The sequence below is a fragment of the Jaculus jaculus genome, chromosome 5, assembly GCF_020740685.1.
Source record: "Jaculus jaculus isolate mJacJac1 chromosome 5, mJacJac1.mat.Y.cur, whole genome shotgun sequence".
NCBI lineage: Eukaryota > Metazoa > Chordata > Mammalia > Rodentia > Dipodidae > Jaculus > Jaculus jaculus.
This window is the reverse complement of record NC_059106.1, coordinates 113,937,014-113,961,297: the sequence shown is the minus strand read 5'-3', so window position 1 is coordinate 113,961,297 and position 24,284 is coordinate 113,937,014. Positions and strand designations below refer to the sequence as shown.

The window sequence follows — 24,284 nt, the reverse complement described above, 5'->3', positions numbered from 1 at the left end:
CCTTTATGTTTTCCCCTCTGGTATTTTTCTTTTTTCGAGATAGGGTCTCACTCTAGCCCAGGCTGGCCTTGAACTCATGATGATTCTCCTACCTCTTCCTCCCAAGTTGCACAAAGGAGCACAAGCATCTGGAGTTTGTTTGCAGTGACTGGAGGCCTCAGCATGCCCATTCTCTCTCTCTCTCAAATAAATAAGTAAAATATATTTTTTAAAAAATGCTAGGAGGTATTGATCATCACGATTCTCCACCACGAAAGGTTAGTGCTCAGAAAGCGCCAGCTGAGAGGGAAACTCGCCCTGAAAGTGGTGGGTTCAAAGAAGCACTTCCCACTGAAGTCGCCAAGTTTCTCCACCATTCCCTGGCCTCTCTTCTTGTGTGGTGGGTGCCGACTGACACCTGGACCCGGGAAGAGGAGGGGCATCTCCAGCCAGGCCTGTACAGTTGGTGCAATCAGATTTCAGACTCTTGGTTAACATGCAAATTCGTTTCACCAGCTCTGAAACTATGTCAGGTCTTGAAAAATGTCCAAGTAATACAAGTTGAATGAAAATAACCCACCTACTAATGGCTAAAATTAACCACACATACCATCAGATGATCCACTCTCCCCCTCCCCAAATAAAAAGAACTTTGATCTTGGGTTTCTGTTTCCTGTTTAAATTTCCAATTCAATGCCAACACAGGTGAGAATAGGAGTGTGTGTAGGATGTATCGCGCCTGGAGAATCTGTAGGTTTTAAACATAGCTGACACCTCTTGGATCGCTTCAAATGTATGCTGCGAGACACATAATAAAGATGTAGTTCCTGGCTACACTGGGAACACAAGCCCTAAAAAGCACAAAAAAAAAAAAATGCGAGGGGGAGCTGGAGAGATGCTTAGCGGTTAAGCGCTTGCCTGTGAAGCCTAAGGACCCCAGTTCAAGGCTTGATTCCCCAGGACCCACATTAGCCAGATGCACAAGGGGACGCACGCGGCTGGAATTCGTTTGCAGTGGCTGGAGGCCCTGGCGTGCCCATTCTCTCTCTCCCTCCCTCCCCCTTTCTCTGTCTGTCGCTGTTAAATAAATAAATAAAAATAAACAAAAAAAAATTTTTTAATGCTAGGAGGGAACCGGGAGTGGTGGTGCACACCTTTAATCCCAGCACTTGGGAGGCAGAGGTAGGAAGAGCAGTTTGAGGTCAGCCTGGGACTCTAAGAGTGAGTTTCTTTCTGGTCAGCCTAGGCTACAGTGAGACCCTACCCTGAAAACACAAACAAAGCAAAACAAACCAAAAATGCTTAGAGGGGACAACAAAGAAAAAAGAAATGTAAACCTAAATATTTTCCACAGTTCTCTCCCTCTAAAAACTCATGTTTGAAAGTTGAAAAGATTCTTTCCCTCTTGTAGTTCTATTCTTTGTTCTGAATTTGTCTTTTATGACAATTATTCTTTTTACTTTTCTCAACTTCTAGCTGCTTCTTCACCTCAAGCATTAGTGAGGATAGCTTTACAAATCTAAATGACAAAACCTACTGCTTCTAGGCTACCAACTTGAACCTGAATATCATGTTGTTTACTGAATACTGAAGGCAAATAACACAGTTTATCTAAACAAATCAAAACACACAAAAGACAGTAGTAACAGTAAGGTGCAAAAAGTGGTGCATTCACTAGCAGGAGTACAAGATACCAAATGAAGATGAAGTGAATATGAAGACATTAGACATTACCTGTAGTACTATATACTATAAACTTTCTACACTTAAGCTACATTTTTTTTTCCAATAACAAACCATCCTTAGCTTACTGTAACTTACAATCTTTTGCTTATAAATTTTAATTTTTTAGTTTCTCCATTGTATTAACATTTAGCTGGAAACACTGTATATCTGTTAGTAAAATTTTTCATTATATTCTTATTTTATAAACTTGTCAACTTTCAGGATTTACTTAATTTTTTAAAACCTTTTGGTTAAAAGCTAAGACACACAGACATTTTATTCTCAAGCCTACACAGGATCAGAACCATCACTATTTTCCACTTCCAGATCTTATCCTACTAGAAGGTCTCTACTGGCAGTAACAAGTATGAACAGTCACCTACTTTCATATCAATGCCTTTCTTCTGGAGCACTTCCTAAAAAGCCTGAGAATGTTTTACAGAAACCATTTTGTTTTTTTATATAAATCAGTAACATGGTTACTTATTAAAAAGCACTATGTAGTACACATAACTGTACATGCTGCAACTTCTGTCATAGCACAGATCTGTCTACATCAGACACCATCAACACTTAAGACGCATAGCTAGGCTCCTACTAGGCAAGAAATTTTTCAGCTCCTTTAATTTTATGGGACCACCACTTAACATTTGGCCTATGTAATGCTCCTTATTAGTTTTATAACTGTACTGTAATATGCATTTATACAGTACACTTAATATCATCAAGAAAACTAGTTTTCCTCAGTCATCTAATCAGGTTCTTTACCTATGCTTACTATAAAAGATGGGGGCTGGAGAGATGGCTTAGTGGTTAAGGCGCTTGCCTACAAAGCCAAAAGATGTAATTTCGATTCCCCAGGACCCATGTAAGCCAGATGCACAAGGTAGCTCATGTGTCTGGAGGCCCTGGTACCCATTCTCTACCTACCTTTCTCTCTCAAATAATTAAAAAGTAAAATATTAAGACGGGCATGATGGCGCACGCCTTTAATCCCAGCACTCGGGAGGCAGAGGTAAGAGGACAGCCATGAGTTCGAGGCCACCCTGAGACTCCATAGTAAATTCCAGGTCAGCCTGGGCTAGAGTGAGACCCTATCTCGAAAAACCAAAAAAAAAATTTAAAAAAGTAAAATTTTGTTGGTTTTTTTAAGAAAAAAAAAAAAAGAGGGCCGGGCATAGTGGCACACGCCTTTAATCCCAGCACTTGGGAGGCAGAGGTAGGAGGATCACTGTGAGTTCAAGGCCACTGTGAGACTACACAGTGAATTCCAGGTCAGCCTGGGCTAGAGTGAAAACCTACCTAGAAAACAAAAAAAAAGGAGTACAGTGGAGATTGGAAAGATGGCTAAGCACTTAAGGCATTTGCCTGCAAAGCCTAACAACCTGTGTTTGATTTCCCAGTACCCACATAAAGCCAGATACACATGCATCTAGTGTTCATTTGCAGCAGCTAGATGACTGAGGCATGCCATTCTCTCCCTCCCAACCTACCTCTCTCCTTTTCTCAACTTACAATAAATGTTGGTTTTTTTTTTTTTTTGGGGGGGGGCGGTGTTCTGAGGTAGGGTCTCACCCTAGCTCAAGCTGACCTGGAATTCACTATGTAGTCTCAGGGTGTCCTAGAACTCTCAGCAACCCTCCTACCTCTGCCTCCCAAATGTTGGGATTAAAGGTGTGCGCCACCATGCCTGGACCAAATGTTGTGTTTTAAGGTCACAGCAGAAATCAAATTCCAGGGGCAAAAGGGCTAAGGACTCCTATCTTAGCTATCTAAATAAATGTCCAATGATCTAAAAATTGCTTTGGGGTTAGAGACATGGCTTAGTGGATGCCATGCTTGCCTGCAAAGTCTAAAAACCCAGGTTCAATTCCCCAAGTACCCACATAAAACCAGATGCAGAGTGGCGTATACATCTAGAGTTAATTTGCAAGTGACTAAAGGCCTGGACATGCCCATTCTCTCTCTCTACTTGCAAATAAATAAAATTAAAAATTGCTTCATTTTATAAAATATGTATTCAGATCACAGAAACAATTCATATCTAGTGACTATAAATGCCTTATATACAAATATACAATGATCATTTAATATTAAAAAGTTTCTACCTCATGGAAAATGTTAATAAAAATTGTGAAAATAAAAAAATTAATTAAATAAATAAGAAAAAAAAAGTTTCTACCAATCACTATGATCAATCTGTTACTTTTCTGGGAACATATACTCAACTATATACTTTTCTAGGTCACTGCAACAAATCACTTACTGCTATAGCTCTAGAATGTCCCCAAAGTCCAAAGACTTGGTTCCTAGCCCAGACATCATTGGAGCCACTGAACCTCTAAGGGGTGAAGTCCACTAGAAGAAGTTAGGTCATCAGAGATGTGCCCTTGAAGAGTATATGGGGATCTTACCTACTCTTCTTTGTGCTTCCTAGCTGCCATCAAATGTGCAGCTTTCAAGCTGGGCGTGGTGTTGCACACCTTTAATCCCAGTACTTGGGAAGCACAGGTAGCAGGATTGCTCAGTTTTAGGCCACTCTGAAACTACATAGTGAATTTCAGGTCGGCCTGGGCTACAGCAAGACCCTGCCTCAAAAAAAAAAAAAAAAAAAAAAAAAAAAAAGTGCAGCTCTCTGTAGACTTCCTCAGTGATATGCCGCCTTGTCACAGGCCCAAAGCAACAGGGTCAACTGTACAAGAACTGAAAGATACAAAACTGCGAGTCAAAATAACCTTAAAATATTTTTATTAGACAGACAGACAGAGAGAGAGAGTTGTGTAAGAGAGAGAATGCCATGGCCTTCTTCTGTTGTTAACAAACTGCAGACCCATGTACCACTTTGTGCATCTAGATCTATGTGGGAAGTAGGGAACTGAACCCAGACTTTCACTCTTTAAGCAAGTGCCTCTAACCACTGAACCATCTCTCCAGCTGTTGATTCTTTTAAATTAATTAAAATCTTGCATGTACCCTGTTTTAGATGACCCCCAAGTGTTCTATTCCCCGTTCCTATTTATGCTCTTAACTCCAATGTTTCCCCTTTGACTTTCATATCACTTATATTTTATATAACCTTACCTACTCCTCTTTTGAAACCTCTTCCTCAACTCCCAGGGTCCCTTTCTAGTTTTCTGGCATGAACACACTCTCACTTCCATATAAACACACATAAAGATTCTAAGCTAGGAAAAAAATGCACATATAAAAAAACATGGTTTTTGTCTTTCTGTGTCTGGGTAACCACACATAATATAATTTCCTGGGGCTAGAGAGATTGCACATAAGTTAAGGCATGTGCCTGCAAAGCCTGCCGACCTAGGCTCAATTCCCCGTACCCACATAAAGCCAAAAAGTGGTGAATGCATCTAGAATTCGTTTGCAAAGGCTGAAGGCCCTGGCATGCCTATTCTCTCTTCTGTGTGCATGCAAATTAAAAAAATACAATTTTTTTTCTAGTGCCCATCCATTTTCCTACAAATAATGTAATTTTATTTTTCTTTATGGCTGAATATAATTCTATTATATAAATATTGTATTTTCATTACACATTCATCCACTGATGGGCTTCTGAGATGATCCCATTTCCTTACCATCCCTAGGAAAGCAGCAATAAATACGGATGAGCCAAGTATCCCCACAGTACAGTAAAGAGTCCTTTATACCTTCCTCTTTTCAAGTCACTGCAGGTATGTTGTTATAGCAACAGAAAACTAACATATTAATCAGTGGATTCTCATCCTTAAGATGCTCAATAATTTTTTTTTCTTTTTTAAAATATTACCTGTTTGGGCCGGGAGTGGTGACACACACCTTTAATCCTAGCACTCAGGAGGCTGAGAAAGGAGGATCAATGCAAGTTCAAGGCCAGTCTGAGACTACAGAGTGAGTACCAAGTGAGTCTGGTCTACAGTGAGACCCTATCTCAAAGGAAAGAAAGGAAGAAGGAAGGAAGGACAGACAGATAGGCAGAAAGACAGAAAGCAAGAAAGACAAGACAGAAAGGAAGGAAATTAAATATTATAGATATAAAAAACCCATTTGGCTCTCCTTGGACTTAATGGAGACATATACTCATTTTGAACATGTTATACCTGCCAAGCTGCCTTCTAAATACTTACATTTATGCCTATAGATTAGTGTTATTAAATGCTTTGGTCAGGAACTTTACAGTATGCAGCAGCTACTGTAAAAACTCATACCGTTTCAAAATGCTGAGAATAAATGACTGTATAATACTCATCCCTAAATGGAACATCTATATCACCCCCTCCAAGGCTGAGAACATATCACAGAAGAGGTGGTGGAAAGAATTTAAGTTCCAGAGGCTTGGCTAGGGTGAAACCCTGTCTTTTAAAATAAGAAAACAAAACAAAAAAAAAGGCTAGAGAGATGGCTTGGCAGTTAAGGAACTTACCTGCGAAGCCTAAGGATGGGGGTGTCAGTTCCCCAGTACCCACATAAGCCATCTAGATGCACAAGGTGATGCATGAGTCTGGAGTTTGTTTGCAGGTGCTGAAGGCCATAGTTGTGCCCATTCTCTACCTGCCTCTGCCCCTCCCTCCCTCCCTCTCTCTCTCTCTCTCTCAAAAATAAATATTCTTCAAAAACAAAACAAAACAAAACAAAACAGCCAGGCGTGGTGGCGCACACCTTTAATCCCAGCACTTGGGAGGCAGAGGTAGGAGGATCGCCATGAGTTCGAGGCCACCCTGAGACTACAGAGTTAATTCCAGGTCAGCCTCAACCAGAGTGAGACCCTACCTTGAAAAACCAAAAAAATAAATAAAGAAATAAAATAAAATAATTAAAAAAAACATAAGTAATTTTCTTAGTTGTGTTATGAGCAAGGTATTTTCTAAGTTCCCTAGTAAGAGACCCTTTTTTTTGGAGGTAGGGTCTTACTTTAGCATAGGCTAACCTGGAATTTACTATGTAGTCACAAGGTAGTCTCAACCTTACAGCAATTCTCTTACCTCTGCCTCTTAAGTGCTGAGATTAAAGGTGTACACCACCATGCCCAGTTGAAAACTTATTCATTAAAAAATCCTTTAAAGGTAAAAAATGTATACATACAAGATTTAACACAATGTTGAATATGGATATTAGATGTCTAGGAGTTCACTGTTATAAGTTTCCATACTAAAGTTCAATAAAATACAAGTAACAGTATTACAAAAAGTCATATGAAGCAGAAAGTATTATAAATAATATATGAAGAAAAGTATTTAAGCTAAGGCTGGAGAGATGGCTTAGTGGTTAAGCGCTTGCCTGTGAAGCCTAAGGACCCCTGTTCGAGGCTCGGTTCCCCAGGTCCCACGTTAGCCAGATGCACAAGAGGGCGCACGCGTCTGGAGTTCGTTTGCAGAGGCTGGAAGCCCTGGCGCGCCCATTCTCTCTCTCTCCCTCTGTCTTTCTGTGTCTGTCGCTCTCAAATAAATGAAAAATTTAAAAAATTTGAAAAAAAAAAGTAAGCTAGTTCTTATAGAGAAGGTAAATAATTTGGACATAATAAAAAGAAATTTATAGGGGCTGAGGATGGCTCAGCATTTAATGCACATGCCTGCAAAAGCCTAACAACCTAGGTTTGATTCCCTATTATCCATGTAAAGCCAGATTCACAAAGTTGCACAAGCATCTGGAGTTCGTTTGCAGTGGCCAAAGGCCCTAGAGTGCCCATTCTTTCTCTTCTCCACTAATTAAAAAAAAAAAAAAAAAAGGAAAAGGAAAAAGAAAATTATAGCAGCTTATAAAGAAGACGTTCTCCAAAGTTAACTGACTCAAGGTACAAGCCACTGTATGATATGAGTGACTAATACTTCCTTGATCAATGTTGACATGAAAATAATGAAAAAACTCTTTTTTAAATTAAAGGAAATCTCATTGGTATGGTTGGTATGGTATGTATCTCCTCCCCTACCACTTCCTACTATGTTCTCCTTGGCTTCCTTGCTGCCAAGAGTTCAACTGTGCTGTACCACCTCTTCCACCATCATCACAGGTCCAGCAACATAGAACCAGCCCATCATTGTCTGAATCCTCTTGAAACTGAGCCAAAATCTTTCTTCCCTTAAATTGCTTCTCTTGGATATTTTTCCCCCTTAGATTTTTTTAAGGTAGTGTCTTGTTCGAGCCCAGGCTGACCTGAAATTAACTATGTAGTCTCACAGTGGACTCGAACTCACAGTGATCCTCCTACCTCTGCCTCCCGAGTGCTGGGATTAAAGGTGTGCATGCCCGGCTTCTCTTGGATATTTATCACAGCTATGGAAAGCACTGATCCTCTAAAAATAGCTTATACTACCATTCTGCAGCTTATACTATTCAGCCACCCAGTTCTCTTTATGTGCAAACTCCACAGATCCCTCAAGAATGATTCAAATGCTGCTTTTCTCTATAAAGCATACCATACAAACAATCTTCTTAAATTTTGATGCTTTTTTTTTTTTAAGGTAAGCCCAACAGGTAAGGTGGCCTTTTATTAGAGAGAGAGAGAGAATTGGCATGCCAGGGCCTCTAGTCACTGTAATTGAACTCCAGATGCATGTGCCACCTTGTGCGCATGTGTGACCTTGCGCATGTCACCTTGTGCCGTCTAGTTTACATAGAATCTGGGAAGTTGAACATGTGTCCTTAGGCTTAGCAGGTCAACACCTTAACCACTAAGCCATCTCTCCAGACCAGGTTTGATGCCACTTAATTGCTTTTCAACATTAACAATACAAATTACCCATTAGATTGCTGAAATTCTCCAAATCAGAATTAGGTTTGTTTCTTAATCTACCATAATTTCAACACTGTTCTAGTGATATCAATGTTCATGAAATGTTATCAAGGGAAAAGGCCAAAAGGATAGTAAGGATAGTCTCATAGGGGATATTAAAAACATTAAAGGAAAAAGCAAGCTGTACAGGTCAGCCTGGGCTAGACCAAGACCCTACCTCGAAAAACCAAAAAAAGAAAGAAAAAAAGTATTTGAAACCAGGCATGGTGGCACATGCCTCTAATCCCAGCACTTAGGAGGTAGAGGTAGTATGATCGTCATGACTTTGAGGCTCCCCTGAGACTACATAGTAAATTCCAGGTCAGCCTGGGCTAGAGAGAGAGACCTTCCATTGAAAAATAAAAATTAAAAAAACATAAAGAAAGAAAAGGCCAGCTGAAAACTTTGCCTATTTTCCCAGCTTAATAAAACCAGGACATAAGCAAATGTATACATGAAACATTAACAAAACTTTAACTTTTTTATATATTTTTAAAATGTTTATTTTTATTTGTTTGAGAGCGACAGAGAAAGATGCAGATATATAGAGAGAATGGGTGCACCAGGGCCTCCAGCCACTGCAAACGAACTCCAGACAGGTGTGCCCCCTTGTGCATCTGGCCAACATGGGTCCTGGGGAATCGAACCTCCAACCAGGGTCCTTAGGCATTTCACAGGCAAGCGCTTAACCACTAAGCCATCTCCCCAGCCCCAAAACTTTAACTTTTAAAATTCATAGTTATTTGTGCTCCTAGAGTATTCCCATACACTGCTTGTGTTTTGAAAAAGAACATTTAAAATACATATATGCTAAAATCAGTAAACACACATAGTCATTATCGTCATATGACTTCATACATTTATTAACAATATGCTATACCGATGACTAAAATTAAGTGATTTCTGTAGTTGTCTCAGTGGGATATGTTTACCATGTGAGCAAGACTAGATTTTTTTCCCTAAAATACGTCCAAATACCAACTGTATACCACTACTTATAAAGAAATGACAGTAAATCATATTTTTGATAAACTTAGTATCACTTAGAAAAACTCCTATTTTAGTCTTGTCAGTGTCCAACAGTTTTAAAGGCAATATAAAAGAATTACCATATATACTAGGCATTTCTTATGGTAAATATTTATTACTAGCCATACCTTTATGACCCCTTAGGATTGAGATCTAAATATTCTCTCTTTTTTTTTTAATCTCTCTTGGTTTTTCAAAGTAGGTTCTCACTCTAGCCCAAGCTGGCCTGGAATTCACTATGTAGTCTCGGGCTGGCCTTGAACTAACAGCAATTCTCCCATTTCTGGGATTAAAGGCATGTGCCACCATGCCTGGAACTTCTCTCTTTTTTAATTAATTTATTTATTTATTTGAGGGAGAGGGAGAAGGGGAGAGAGAGAGAGAGAGAGAGAATGAATGGGCATAATAAGGCCTTCAGCTACTGTTTAAAAAAAAAAAAAAAAAACCTCCAGACACATGTGCCATCTTGTGCATCTGACTTACATGGGTTGTGAGGAATCAAACTTGAGTCCTTTGGCTTCACAGGCAAACGCCTAACATGCTAAGCCATCTCGCCAGCCCTAAATATTCTTTCTTCATCTACTTTAGAGGAATAGTACACTTGTTAGTTCTTACCTGTTTTGCTAAATCCTAAAATGACAAGTAGGTCGTATATTTTAAATAAAAATAATTGACAGAATGCTACCACAAATTTGACTTACATATATTTTAGCTGCCAACATACTCTGGTATTGTTCTTCACTTTATATTCTTTAAAAGTAAGTCAAGAGAAAGAAGAGGTTAACTGCTTAAAAAGTCATTTGGGGCTGGAGAGATACCTCAATAGGTAAGACTACTTGCCACACAAGCACAAAGGCCTGAGAACAGCTGTGTTCAATTCAGCAGCAATCATGTAAAAAAGCAATAGCCATGCTTTTCTTAAACCCTGGTTCTGTAGAGAGAAGAGACTGGAGAATCACTGCAGCTCTGAAAATGGTAGCTCTATGTTCAAAGAGACTTGGTGTCAAAGGAAAAACACCAAAATGATTCCCAAGGCTCTCCGATAACTTCCACCCACACATTTCCACACATGCACATATACTACACAAACCACACACACGTACAAAAAAGTATTATTCCTTCCACACAAAAGTATCGATCTAAATTCAAATTACCAATGGAGGCCCAAGTAATCTCAGTTCTAATGCTTTGCAATGCACATACAATAGGATTAATTACTAAGAGTGCTACTAATTCTTTAGTACTCAGATTTAACCAAGTAGAGTAAAATATACAATAAGATGAAATGGGGGGGGCTAGAGAGCTAGACTGGATCAATGTACTCAATAAGTCAACTAAACAGACAATAGTGAAAAGTAGAAAAAGGAAATTCATTCAAAGTGGCCACACTGAAAAGAACAGAGAGGTCCAATACCGCCCTCCACCTTCCTGGTCCTGTCATGAGGCCTAGGTTTAAACAGAAGGCAAGAGATATGCCTCACTAAGCAGTACTGGTCAAGGTGCACTCCACTCATCATTATTGTCTTGGCTCTAATCTCTGGTCTTCCAAGGTGGTCTGAGAAGTTGTCAGAACCATATAAAATCTCCCTATCTGGCTGGCACCACAGCCCCAGTCTTTTCCTTCAGATATCATAAGACTTCTCAGGAAATTCCAATTTCTTGGAAGTTCACTGTCTTAATTGTCTAACAGGCAGATGGAGGGACCACAAGTGTCTCTTTAGAATATCTTCTCCATTCCTACTAGGATGGTGATATGGGCAAACAGGCATACATCTTTATTAGTATTTTTTTAACTCTCCAGGTAGTATTTTCCTGTGCAGATAGGGTCACAATTCTTCTGTATTATCATATGAATAAGGAATATATTAACAGTCTATGTAGGTTTTCCAACTAGGAAAAATTTTATCACCATTATGATATAACAAAATCCAAAAATCAAGACCTAGAATATATGAATACATGAACTTTGAATATTACCTACAATGAGTGAATTTTTTGTTGTTTAAAAATCAAGCCGAAAGCCGGGCATGGTAATGCACGCCTTTAATCCCAGCACTCAGGAGGCAGAGGTAGGAGGATTGCCATGAGTTCAAGGCTACCCTGAGAATACATAGTGAATTTCAGGTCAGCCTGAGCTAGAGTGAGACTCTACCTCAAAAAAACAAAAAAAAAGGGGCAGGGGTTAAGTGCTTGCCTGTGAAACCTGATGACCCCGGTTCGAGGTTCCATTCCCCAGGACCCACATAAGCTAGATGCACAAGGGGGTGCACATGTCTGGAGTTCATTTGCAGTGACTAGAGGCCCTGGCGCACCCATTCTCATTCTCTCTCTCTCTCTCTCTCTCTCTGTTGCTCTCAAATAAATAAAAATAAAAAAGTTAAACAGAGCCAGGCATGGTGGCACATACTTCATAAAAAAAATTCAAGCAGAAGCAAGGTGTGGCAGCACATACCTTTAATCCCCAGCACTTAAGAGGCAGAGGTGGGAGGATCGCAGTGAGTTCAAGGCCACCCCAAAACTACATAGTAAATTTCAGGTAAGCCTGAGCTAGAGTCAGACCCTACCTTGAAAAAATAAAATAACATTTTTATGTAAAATATACATATACGTATATTTATATACATACATACATATATATATATATATGAAACCAATATAAAATCCTCTCACCTAAGTTTCTCTTCTGGGACTTTACCTCACAATCAGCAGCATCACAATTAACTATGTAAGGGTATCTGCGCAATACTGCTTACACAGTGACTCAAAAACAAACTAAACCCACACTCAGTAACAAAAATAGTTTAGTAACAAAAAGCCATGCACTAAGCCAAGCATGGTGGCACATGCCTTTAATCCTAGCACTCAGGAGGCAGAGGTAGGAGGGTTGCCATGAGTTTGAGGTTACCCTGAGATGACAGTTAATTCCAGGCCAGCCTAAACTAGAGTGAGACCCTACCTCAAAAAAAAAAAAAAAAAAAAAAAAAAGGGCGAGGCATGATGGTGCACGCCTTTAATCCCAGCACTCAGGAGGCAGAGGTAGGAGGATCATCGTGATTTCAAGGCCACCCTGAGACTACATAGTGAATTCCAGGTCAGCCTGGACTAGAATGAAACCCTTCCTCAAAAAAAAAAAAAATCCATGCACTAAAAATTGCAAGCTATTAAAACTTATATATGCTAACACCCATAACATCAACAAAAATACCAAGTTATCTCATGTGTATATGTGCCATTTTGTTCAAAAAAGGAGAACAATATATATATATATATGACTAAAGAGATTTGTGCCCAGTATGAAAAAAATAAAGGAGGTACAATATTTTATTTTGGGATGCTGGAGGGATAGCTTAGCAGTTAAGGTGTTTGCCTGGAAAGCCAAAGGACTCAGGTTCTGTTCCCCAGGACTGATGTTAGCCAGATGCACAAGGAGGCGCAGGTTTTCAGTGGTCAGAGGCCCTTGTGTGCCCATTCTATCTCCCTCCCTCTTTTTCTGTCAAATAAATAAAAATAAAAACAAGATATTTTATTTATTTTGGAGAGAATACGGGCACACCAGGGCCTCCAGCCACTGTAAGTAAATCCCAGACTCATGCCACATAGTGTGTCTGTCTGCTTTATGTGGGTCCTAGGGAAATGAACCTAGATCCTTTGGCTTTGCTGGAAAGCACCTTAACCGTTAAGCCGTCTGTCCAGACCCTGTACAACTTATTAAAGTGAGCAAACCCTCCCCCATTTTTGAGATAAGTTGTTACATATCCAAGGATGGCCTTGAAAACTCACTGTGACACCAAACAGGAATTCTAATTCTCCTGCCTCCAGGAGGGCTAGGATTATAGGCATGTTGCCACCACACCAGGTTTATGCTGGACTGAGGGCTTCCTACATACTAGACACTCTACCAACTCAGCTACATCCCAAACCCAACATTTTCTTTCTAAAAAGTTCCTATGTAAATAAGTTTTAAATGCATCATAGTCAGAAGGCTCTATTACAGGTTAAGAATCCTAAAGACTCTTGTGCTACTTTTAGTTCATGTTACACTAGGTGGAATACCAAAAACAAATGAAGTCTTATCTCAAATGGCTATCTGGTAATGCTCAATGATTAAAACTCTGTCAACTAGAAAATAATACCAAGAAAAAAATATTCCAAATAATGTTAATTAGGTTGTAATAGAAAACAGAACTAAAGTTATCTGAACACATGGTCTGAAATAACTGGGGGAAAAAAAAAAAAAAACCAAAGCAAAACAAAACAGACCTAGCAGTTTTCTTCCTCCAGCAGCCCCAGTAATTGAATCCAGGACCTTGGGCATGCTAGGCAAGACAGCTCCATTAAACTTCATCCCCAGTCCTGTAATTTAAAAACCCTTTCCTTCAGATTTTTTTTTTGATGCTTCTTTTGTCTTTTTGAGACAGGGGTCTCACATAGTTAGATTAATCTCAAAATGAACTATGTAGCTGAGAATGATTATGAGCTACTGATCCTCCTATCTATACCGGTGTGAGCCACTACATGGGGCTCAATGTGTTTCTTCCTCACCTGCTCATAGTCTTCCCTGGTTCAGTAATGTATGTTGTTCCCAACACACACTAGCTATGTAACAAACTGAGCACATGCTTCATCTCAGTTAGCATGGTAGCAAAGTCCTACACTCTGACCCAGTATCCATCACAATGTTTTATGTTAACACAAAAAGACATCCCAAGAAATAATATTTCTAGTCATTTCCAAGATTACTTAAAAATGAATGAGTTATGTATTTCAATATTTTCAATAGACTGGATAAGTGGGGTTTTTTCTGCTTCTAATATGACAACTCAAAGCTTTAAAATGTCTATTATGACTTACACAAAGTCTAGAAATGGTTTGTATCAATCTTTCAATTAAATAAAAGTCCTAAAATTTACTTAAATTCATCATCTTGCAAAATTTTTATTTGTGAGCAGAGAGAAAATAGGCACACCAAGGCCTCTTGCCACTGCCAATGAATTTCAGATGGGTGTGCTTTACATGGGTACTGGGGAACTGAACCCAAGCCAGCAGGCTTTGCAAGCAAGCTACCTTTAACAGCTGAGCCATCTTGCCAGCCCTACATTTACCATTTTTAAAGTCCTGCACATATTTACTTAAACCATGAGTTGGTGATGATTTAATTTCCTACTAACTGTGAGACGAATAAGCTATATCCTAAAGAAACTTTTTAAAAATTTCTTTAAAAAAAAAAAAAAAAGGATAGCCGGGTGTGGTGACACACGCCTTCAATCCCAGCACTCAGGAGGTAGAGGTAGGAGGATGGCCGTGAGTTCGAGGCCACCCTGAGACTCCATAGTGAATTCCAGGTCAGCCTGGGCTAGAGTGAGACCCTACCTCGAAACCCCCCCCCCAAAAAAAAGGAAAACTTGCTTACAGGAAAAAAAGCATGGGGGTATATATATCTGCAATAACCAGCATCAGTATGGGAAGTTCACTAGATCCTTTCTCTAAAAGATAGGAAAGGGAAGGCTAAAAGCTACATCTCACTTGCCTTTAATATCTGAATAAAACCAAGTGCATCTTAGGTAAGATTCTCTCTCACTTACGATCCCTAGTAAGTCTTTGAGAAACAGTGCCTAAAACCAGGGAACAACACTTTAAGATCTAAAACTTCTACTCTTAACATATCTACCACTACACTACAAATCACAAATACCCATCCTCAAGCCAGGTTTCCTATACGTTGTTGGGAGAAGGAAGAAAACACCAAGATAGCAATGTCTAAAGAGAAATCAAACAAGCCTGTTTTAGTTTCATGAACTAAGTATAAAATTAGGTATTTTTAAAAGGATCTAGGGTAGGAAAACATTCTTTAGCACATAGAGGTACTTGCCTCAAAACCTGCTAACCCAGGTTTGATCCCCCAGTTCCCATGTAAGGACAGATGCACCAAGTGGCACCTGTGTCTGGTATTTATTAAAGCGGCAAGAGGCCCTGGTATGCCCATACTCACTCACTCACTCTCTCAAATAAATAAATATTAAAAAAAAAAACCAACTTACTGTATATTCACTTAAACAGAAAGTTGAATAAAACTAGTTTAACCCGAGTATGACAGGTGGTGCACGCCTTTAATTTCAGCATCAGGAGGCAGACGCAGAAGGATTACTGTGAATTTGAGGCCAGCTTGAGATGACAGTGAATTCCAGGTCAGCCTGGGCCAGAGCAAAAAAAAAAAGTTAAGAAAAAAAAAAACTCTTACGTTTACTAAGTGTTGCTGACCTAACAGGAGAAAAACACAGAATATAAACAACCCTCACTGACCATAAAAAGAAATCGTACTTATTCCCTAGAGGAGACCTTATCATTACAGTTTAAGAGCAATTTTTCTTTTAAAGTGTGTTTAAATTTGTGAGTGTATGGGGTATTCTTACACATGCTTGTGCCACTTTTTGCAGCCAGCCTCCATGGGAGGCTTAGGAATTGAATTCAGGACAGCTTGTAAGCAAGCACCTTTAACCACTAAGCTGTCTTCCCGGACCCCCAAAATAATTTCTTAATGTAGTATCAGAGAAGGGACAGAATCGTAACAGGTCATATCTTCAGTAACATTCCAGTGACCCATAATACCAGGTTTCATCAGTTTCCCAGTCAGCCCCTCAAGACTATATACCTAAATCCTATAATCTAGGGAAAACAATTCCATAACAGTCATGCTAAGGGCTTCAGGACAATGCAGTTTAAATTTTCCTAAATGATAATCTTGGATTTCCAAACTCTGCAAGAAATGTCCGTATCAAAGGAATCTCTTTATTCTGGGGCCTCTTATTACTGGTCCTATCTTTTGCCAATTCTCCTTTCTAAGAGTCACTAACCATATAATCCTTCATTCACCTCAGTGGATTTTTCTTAATCTTTCAAAAATTCAGCTTATACCACTTGTGGGAAGCTTTTCCTGACCCCTGCATTCTCTACCTAGCAATCTTTACTAAAATCACAAGTTTAATCCTCTTCCTCTACACTATAAATTTCTTAAGACCAAGAACTACTAATTACCAACATCTAAGGGAGTGTAGCACATGACAAGCCTGCAACCCTCAAAAAAGAGTGGCTTTTGATAGTCTAACGTGATGAAATATAGAATATACAAATTACAAATATACTATTAAAACAAGACTCTATAATTTCACAACAATAAAATGGCCATTTAACTTTAGCAAGAGCCTAAAGTACTCCTAGTTTTTCTGGTATAGGAGTCACAGAATTCACAAATTAAATGAAGCACCTAAGATTCTCCATTTACTGAAAATCAATGTTCAGACAAAAGGTCCAAGCAGGCTAGTGAGATGTCTCAAGAGGATAAAGACCCCACATAAAAAGCTGAAGCCAGCTGGGCTTAATCCCAGCATTCGGGAGGCAAAGGTAGGACTGCCGTGAGTTCAAGGCCACCCTGAGACTGCATAGTGAATTCCAAGTCAGCCTAGGCTAGAGTGAGACCCTACCTCAAATAAACAAAACAGCTGAAGTCATGGTGGGCTTCTATTATCTCAGCATGCATGCTCAGGTGAGCCCAACAAAGAACAGCAGAAGAATCTACAGTAACTCTGCCTCAAATGACATGGACAAGAGACAACCAACTTAAAAGTTGTCCTCAGACCTGTACATGCACACACCTGCACTCACACACACAAGCATGCATGCGCACACACACAAAATATTTTTACAAGCCGGGCGTGGTGGCGCACGCCTTTAATCCCAGCACTCGGGAGGCAGAGGTAGGAGGATTGCCGTGAGTTCGAGGCCACCCTGAGACTCCATAGTGAATCCCAGGTCAGCCTGGGCTAGAGTGAGACCCTACCTTGAAAAACCAAAAAAAAAAAAAAAAATTTTACAAAGTCCACACTCAGCATTTGGGAAGTGGAAGCAGGAGAATCAAAAATTCAAGGTCTTCATCAACTACATGAATCCCAGGCTAGACAGGGGTACATAACACTATCACACACCGCCCCACCCCCTCCCGCCCAAAAAAAGCCTCTTTAGGTAAAACCTGAAACTATCATTCCCCTCAGCTTCAAAATTCTGAATTAACTTGTGGGTAAATGGCTGGAGAGATGGCTCAGCGGTTAAGGTGCTTGTCTACAAAGCCCAGTGACCCAGGTTCAAGTCCCCAGTACCCATGTGAAGCCATATGCACATGCATCTGGAATTCGTTTGCAGTGGTTGGAGGCCCTGGCATGCCCATTCTGTCTATCTCTGCTTGCAAATAAATAAAAATACTTTTTAAAAAATTGTGGGTAGGGTTGGAGAAATGGTTTAGCACTTAAGCACTTGCCTGTAAAGCCTAAGGACCCCAATTCAAGGCTCGATTCCCCAGGTTAGCCACATGCACAATGGGGCGTATGCATCTGGAGTTCGTTTGCAGTGGCTGGAGGCCCTGACACACCCATTTTCTTTCTCTCTCTCCTGCCTCATTCTCTCTTTGTCTGTCACTCTCAAATAAATAAAAATAAATAAATAATTTTTTTAAATTGTGGGCAGTCTTCGGGTTTTATGAGAAAACATAAATGTCTTACACTTATTCAGTGAGCTGATAAAATATTACAATGTTCAAGTATCTTCTATCTGTAATATTTTGATAATTTAAAAATATCACACAATTTTTTTTTTTTTTTTTTTTTTGGTTTTTCGAGGTAAGGTCTCACTCTAGCCCAGGCTGACCTGGAATTCACTATGGAGTCTCAGGGTGGCCTTGAACTCACAGCGATCCTCTTACCTCTGCCTCCCGAGTGCTGGGATTAAAGCTATTTTTTTTAAAGTTTTTTTTAATTAATTATTTATTTATTTGAGAGTGACAGACACAGAGAGAGAGAGAGATAGAGGGAGAGAGAGAATGGGCGCACCAGGGCTTCCAGCCTCTGCAAACGAACTCCAGACGCGTGCGCCCCCTTGTGCATCTGGCTAACATGGGACCTGGGGAATCGAGCCTCGAACCGGGGTCCTTAGGCTTCACAGGCAAGCGCTTAACCACTAAGCCATCTCTCCAGCCCTAAAGCTATTTTTAATATTTATATGTTTATGACACAGTCAGAGAATGGGTACACCAGGGCCTCTAACTACTGCAAACAAATTCCCGATGCATGTGAGACCATATACATCTGATTTATGTAGGTCTGGAGAAACTGAACCTGGGTCCTTAAGCTTCAAAGGCAAGCACCTTTAACCACTAAGCCACCTCTCCAGCCCTCTGTCCATATTATTTTCTGCATGGTACAGGTATACTTAGGACAACTCACTTTTAATATCTTAATAAAACCAACCATCTCTCATTATTTCCTAATAATCATAAACAGTTCTTAAAACTTTAAGAAACCAGAATGTCTACTCTCAAAGTATCTACTACTCCATTGATGAATGGCTAATATCTCCCCACCACCCGCCCGGGCTAAAAATACGTAGATAGTACTTTCCTACTTCCCTAACCCTACACCACACTGTATGCTGGCAATCAGCTGAGGTTCTTCTTCTAGTGCTAATCTAGGCAGTGTTGAATATATGGTTTTGTAGCGTCACTGTATAGTCAAGGATTCCAAAACCCTTCTAGGTAACAAATTTGGGAGTATTAATAAAGCCCAAGAATATATTCAGCCAGAAAGCAGGTGAAAATGTTCTCTGCTTGTTCCTGTCCTCCTTGCAGTCCACTGAAACATTCTGACACTTTACCCTTCTTTTACATTTCAAGCTACTTCCCTGTTTATGTACTTGGCAGCTATAATAAAATGCACATAAGATGTGCAAAACTGGATGTTTCTCAGTTCTCAAATTTTTTTTATCCCTGCACAAGAGAACAAAAGAAGATAGGCTAAAATCATTGACATGTAAGTTCAATAAACTACAACAGCTAAAATCTTATAGTGAGCTGGGCGTGGTGGTGCATGCCTATAATCCCAGCACTCAGGAGGCAGAGTTAGGAAGATCACCATGATTTCAAGGCCACCCTGAGACTCCATAGTGAATTCTAGGTCAGTCTGGGCTAGAGTGAGACCCTACCTCGAAAAACAAAAACAAAACAAATAAAATCTTACAGAGTGGAACAAACGAAAGAAACTGTCCTTTTGTTATATGCTTAAATAACTAGTCATTTAGAATACTTTAAACAATGTTAGACTAAAGAAAGGAGCCAGGCAAGGGTCAAATAAAACTCATTAAAAAAAAGACAAATATGTCTACAGTTTCCTTAAAAATTAAAATGCCTCTCTGGAAGGTACTACTTGTTAACTATGCAACTCTTTAATTTTCATTAATAAAGAAGTTCAAATTAAAACTTTAACCAGGTGTGGTGGCGCACGCCTTTAATCCCAGCAGAGGCAGATAGGAGGATTGCCATGAGTTCCAGGCCACCCTAAGACTAGAGTGAATTCCAGGTCAGCCTGAGCTAGAGTGAGGGGGGGGGGGGTTGTTCAAGAGCTGAAGAGATGGCTTAGCAATTAAGGCACTTGCCTGCAAAGCCAAAGGACCCAGGTGCAATTCTCCAGGACCCAGATTCACAAGGTGACACATGCATCTAGAGTTTATTTGCAGTGGCTGGAGGCCAACTCGGGCTCGGGAGACAGCTTGGAGGTCAAAGGCACTTGCTTGCAAAATTTGCGAAGCCAGGTTCAATTTCCCAGCACCCATGTAAAACTGGCCTAAAAATGTATTTTATTCATTTGGTGTTCATTTGCAGTGACTAGAGACCACTGAGTGCCCATATATTACAAATGCCCAAGTGCATGTGTACTAGCAAATAAATAAAAAGAAACAAAAAAGAAATTAGGAAGCTAGGGATGTAGTAGCTCAGCTGGTGGGAGTTTACCTAGCATGCACAAAGCCCTTGGTTCCATCCCCAGCATAAAATACAAGTGGTGGTGATGATGGTTCTTGCCTGTACTGAGGAGGTGGCAGAAGCTCAAGGTCATCCTTAGTGATATAGAGCACTGAAGGTCAGCCTGGATTAGAGACCCTGTCTCAAAATAAAAAAAAAATTCAACCTTTTGATTTATTATTAGAAGAAAAATTATCTTTGTCCCTAAATAGTGAGAAGAAAAAGCATTTATCGGCTGGGCGTAGTGGCACACGCCTGTAATCCCAGGCAGGTAGGAGGATCGCCATGGGTTTGTGGCCACCCCTGAGACTACAGAGTGAATTCCAAGTCAGCCTGGGCTAGAGTGAGAACCTAACTTGGAACTTAAAAAAAAAAAAAAAAAGCATTTATCATAAGCCTACTTAGATAGTAATTCCACAGTATTTCCCTGAAAATTCACATTTCAAGCACAAAAGCAGTAAATTTTAAAGAAAATTGAATTGCTCATAGCAGCAATATAAAAATCACTACTAAAACATTTGTCTTCTAATTAATAGGGTTTAAGGGAATGTTTTCTAACACCCCAAATTCAGAACATACTGAGTCATGAGCTAGAATGATGGTAATTCAAGATCTGCTTTTCTATTAGATAACACTATGGTGAAGGGTTCCATTTAAGCCTAGGCCAAGGGGGCTGGTTCCCTAGTACCATAGTCTGTAATTAACCTAACCCAGTCACAGGTATCACAGGCAGGTTGACAGTGTATCCCTGGAGGTCTCATGTACAACAAATTGTTTTCTGCAGAGGGCCGGCTCTCAGTTTCTCTGCAAAAAAGGGCTCAACATATTTACTGATTCCCTCTTACAAATTCACCAAATGGAAGAACAAGGAAGGACAACAGGTGCAAGTCAGAAATCCATTTAATATGCCACAAACCAATTTACTCAGCTGTGAGTGCAATTTTTATCTTAACCTGTTAGTAAAATAGCCCCAGGCTGTAAATGCAAGTCAGACAAAGCCAAGTAAGACTGGTGTATTCAGACAGTATTTTAAGCATCTGTAAGGATGCGGGAAATGTAGAATTATGTTCGTACCTTAAGAGACAAATCTCCAGTGAGTTACTACAGTAATCCCAGAGACATGAACAAACCCCCATTTCAAAGTATGAAGATCATAGCCAGGCCTGATGGCCCACGCCTTTAATTCCAGCATTCAGGAGGCAAAGGTAAGAGAATCATTGTGAGTTCAAGGCCAACCTGAGACTACATAGTGAATTCCAAATCTAGAGCAAGACCCTACCTCGAAAACCAAAACATACATACACACACACACACACACACACACACACACACACACACACACACACACACACGGGGCAGTATTGGGTTTCTAGTTCAGTGGTAAATCACATACCCAAACTCCTGGATTCCAACCCAGTACAGCCTTCACTCCCAAATGGCACTCTGTTCTGAGAAGAGTTTTTGGGCTTTAGATGTTACACCTGGTCTAAATGTCACTTAATTACTTCTGCTAACATGGATAGACAAATTATCGCTGAACAAGAGATTTATGAACAAGAACAAAAAGTTTAAGAGAAATATTTAAAACCAAGTATTAATATAAGACTGCATTTTATGTATTTGAAATGCCTAAGAAATTTGAGCTAAAGTGGCAGCTTTGTAAGATCAATTTTAAAAATGTAAGCTTCTTTAAAAAGTTGCCTTATAACATTATTAAATTATTGACCAGAGCCACAGATGGTGGTTTATAATCCCAGCATTCTGAGGGTTGAGGCAGGATGGCCTTGAGTTCCAAGTCAGCCTGGGCTAAAGACTCTGCCTCAAAAACAAAACAAAAAAAAACCCAACACCCACAAAAACTGTGAACTCAGGATAAGTAAGAAAACTGCATTAAAACAAAAGTTTTAAATCATTTGAAAATGTTTAAATTTGTTAATATCAAATCTAGCTGTAAGGCACACATAACTAAGCTTGATGTTTACAGAATAACAAAACAAAAACTGGATACTGTTTCTGAAATAAAACTAAATTTTATCTGGGTGTGGTGAAGCACGCCTTTTAATCCCAGCATTCGGTAGGCAGAGGATCGCCGAGAGTTCGAGGCCACCCTTGAGACTACAGAGTGAATTCCAGGTCAGCCTGGGCTACAGTGAAACTCGACATCAAAAATAAATAAACAAATAAATAAATAAATAAATAAATAAACTAAAATTTTTAAGTTACTGTAACTTTTTCTATGTACAATGACTGACTTCAAATGCACAAGGCCGCCCTTCAAAACCCAATGACACCAAAAAAGTATTTATTATATACATTCTTGCAATAAAGGAAAATGCCATCAATTATTTGACTGTTCATATGGTGTAAATCAGTCATAAGCAGGATACTAAAAACAGAAGCTCATTATTAAGCAATTAAAAATATTCACCCTTGTATTTTTAGGATACCGAGCCAGAAGTTAAATGCTCCAACAATACTGCAAGTCACATGGTGAAAAGTCACGAATCAAAACAGTACACAAGCTTTTAAACAAATAAGGTAACTAACTCCTTTTATTAAACCTGCTTTCTTAACATAGTATTTATATAGATATTACGACCCTGTAAAAGCATTTCAAAGTACATCCCAAAAACCATTTACGGAAAACTTCCGCCTCTAGGTTTCTTGAAAATCTGAAGGTACAGTCTTATCATTTGTCTAATTATTGCACCAAAATGTCGGCAATCCATCCTCATCCCCAAAAGTTTAACATGTTTAGAACGAAAAGCTAAGAAAACTGGTTTCTACAGCTCAGTTCTCGGGCTCTAGCACTAACTTGTACATGTTCAGGCATACACCGTAACCAGTTCCTTTTCCCAAAATTTGATCTAACTCAAAAACTCCTTAACTACTAGAAGGCGCTCCTTTGGCCTCCGGCTTTCGGCGAGTATCGAAAAGATGTTTCCCTAACAAATCCACGATCCCGACCCACTGCACCGAGGAAGGTCGAAGCCAGGTCCCCGTTTTTTCACACCCACTTCAGTCTACGCAAGGTTTTCCTCGACACCCTTGGGCCCCCGAGGAGCCCCCACTCTCTATTCCTTCCGCTTCACCCTCTGCCACCTGGCGCGCTTCCTGGGCATCCACCGGCCTGCCATGCCCCGCGCGGGCCCCGTGGCGAGGAGCAGGGCGCACACCCCTTTCCGGGCAGCTCCTACCCCTCCCCAGTCCTCCCCTCCCCTCCCCTCCCCTCCCCCGGCATTGTGCGGGCGGGCGGGCGGCTGCAGGCCGAAGCCGCTCGGGGCCCCCGCCAGGCCTCCCGCAGGCCTGCTCCCGCCGAGGCGGCCACACAAAGCCCGAAGCCCGCCCTGCGGCGCCCGGGCCCGGGAGGGCGGGCGGGCGGGCAGGCGAACGAGCGCGCGGGCAGACTTACGGGCTGCTGCGGCCGCGCTGCCTCAGCCGGAGACACCGACCGTCGGGCACCGGCGGCGACGCTCTAGGCCGTCCTCCCCCTCCTCCTCCGCCTTCGGTGGCGGCAATGTCTTCTTTCTCCTCCTACCTCCCTCCCCCCCACCCCACCGCCTTCCTCTCCTCCTCCCCCTCCTCCTCCTCCTCCTCCGAACCACCGAAGTACCGAGGGTGAGACACAGAGACTCACAACAACATGGCTGCCACCGCCGCCTCCCTCCCCTCCCACCGCCCCCCGGGCGCGCGCAAGGCACTCCGGGAAAAGGAAAGGGGAGGGGAGCGCTCGCCGGCGCGCAGGCGCCACTCAGAGGCTGGCCTAGGCTCTCCCGCGCTCCCGGCGCCAGCCAGCCGGTGGAGGCTCTGCGCGTGCGCAGTCTCCCGGGCGCTCCCGCCGCGTCCCCGCCCTTACGGTGCGGGCCTCGGCTGCCCCGGCTCTTCAGCTGGGCTAGACCTGGACTCCCAGTGGGAGCGCGCTCAGGCTGTGGCGTGGTGCTGTGTTCCCTT

General features: G+C 41.0%; 1 protein-coding gene across 12 annotated transcripts in view; it reads right to left on the bottom strand.

Annotated features, from left to right (window-relative positions):
- Positions 1–23,989, bottom strand: part of Pum2 (pumilio RNA binding family member 2) — a 117,432-nt gene extending 93,443 nt beyond the window's left edge. For 8 of the 12 annotated variants that reach the window (XM_045148837.1, XM_045148841.1, XM_045148846.1 and 5 more), the window contains exon 1: positions 23,746–23,863. The gene's annotated coding sequence lies outside the window, so the exon portion shown is untranslated. Of the gene's footprint in view, positions 1–296; positions 318–23,745; positions 23,864–23,970 lie in introns of those variants that run through there. The other 4 variants (XM_045148845.1, XM_045148844.1, XM_045148839.1 and 1 more) reach the window with 3 other exon arrangements.
- Positions 23,990–24,284: the final 295 nt, after the last annotated feature.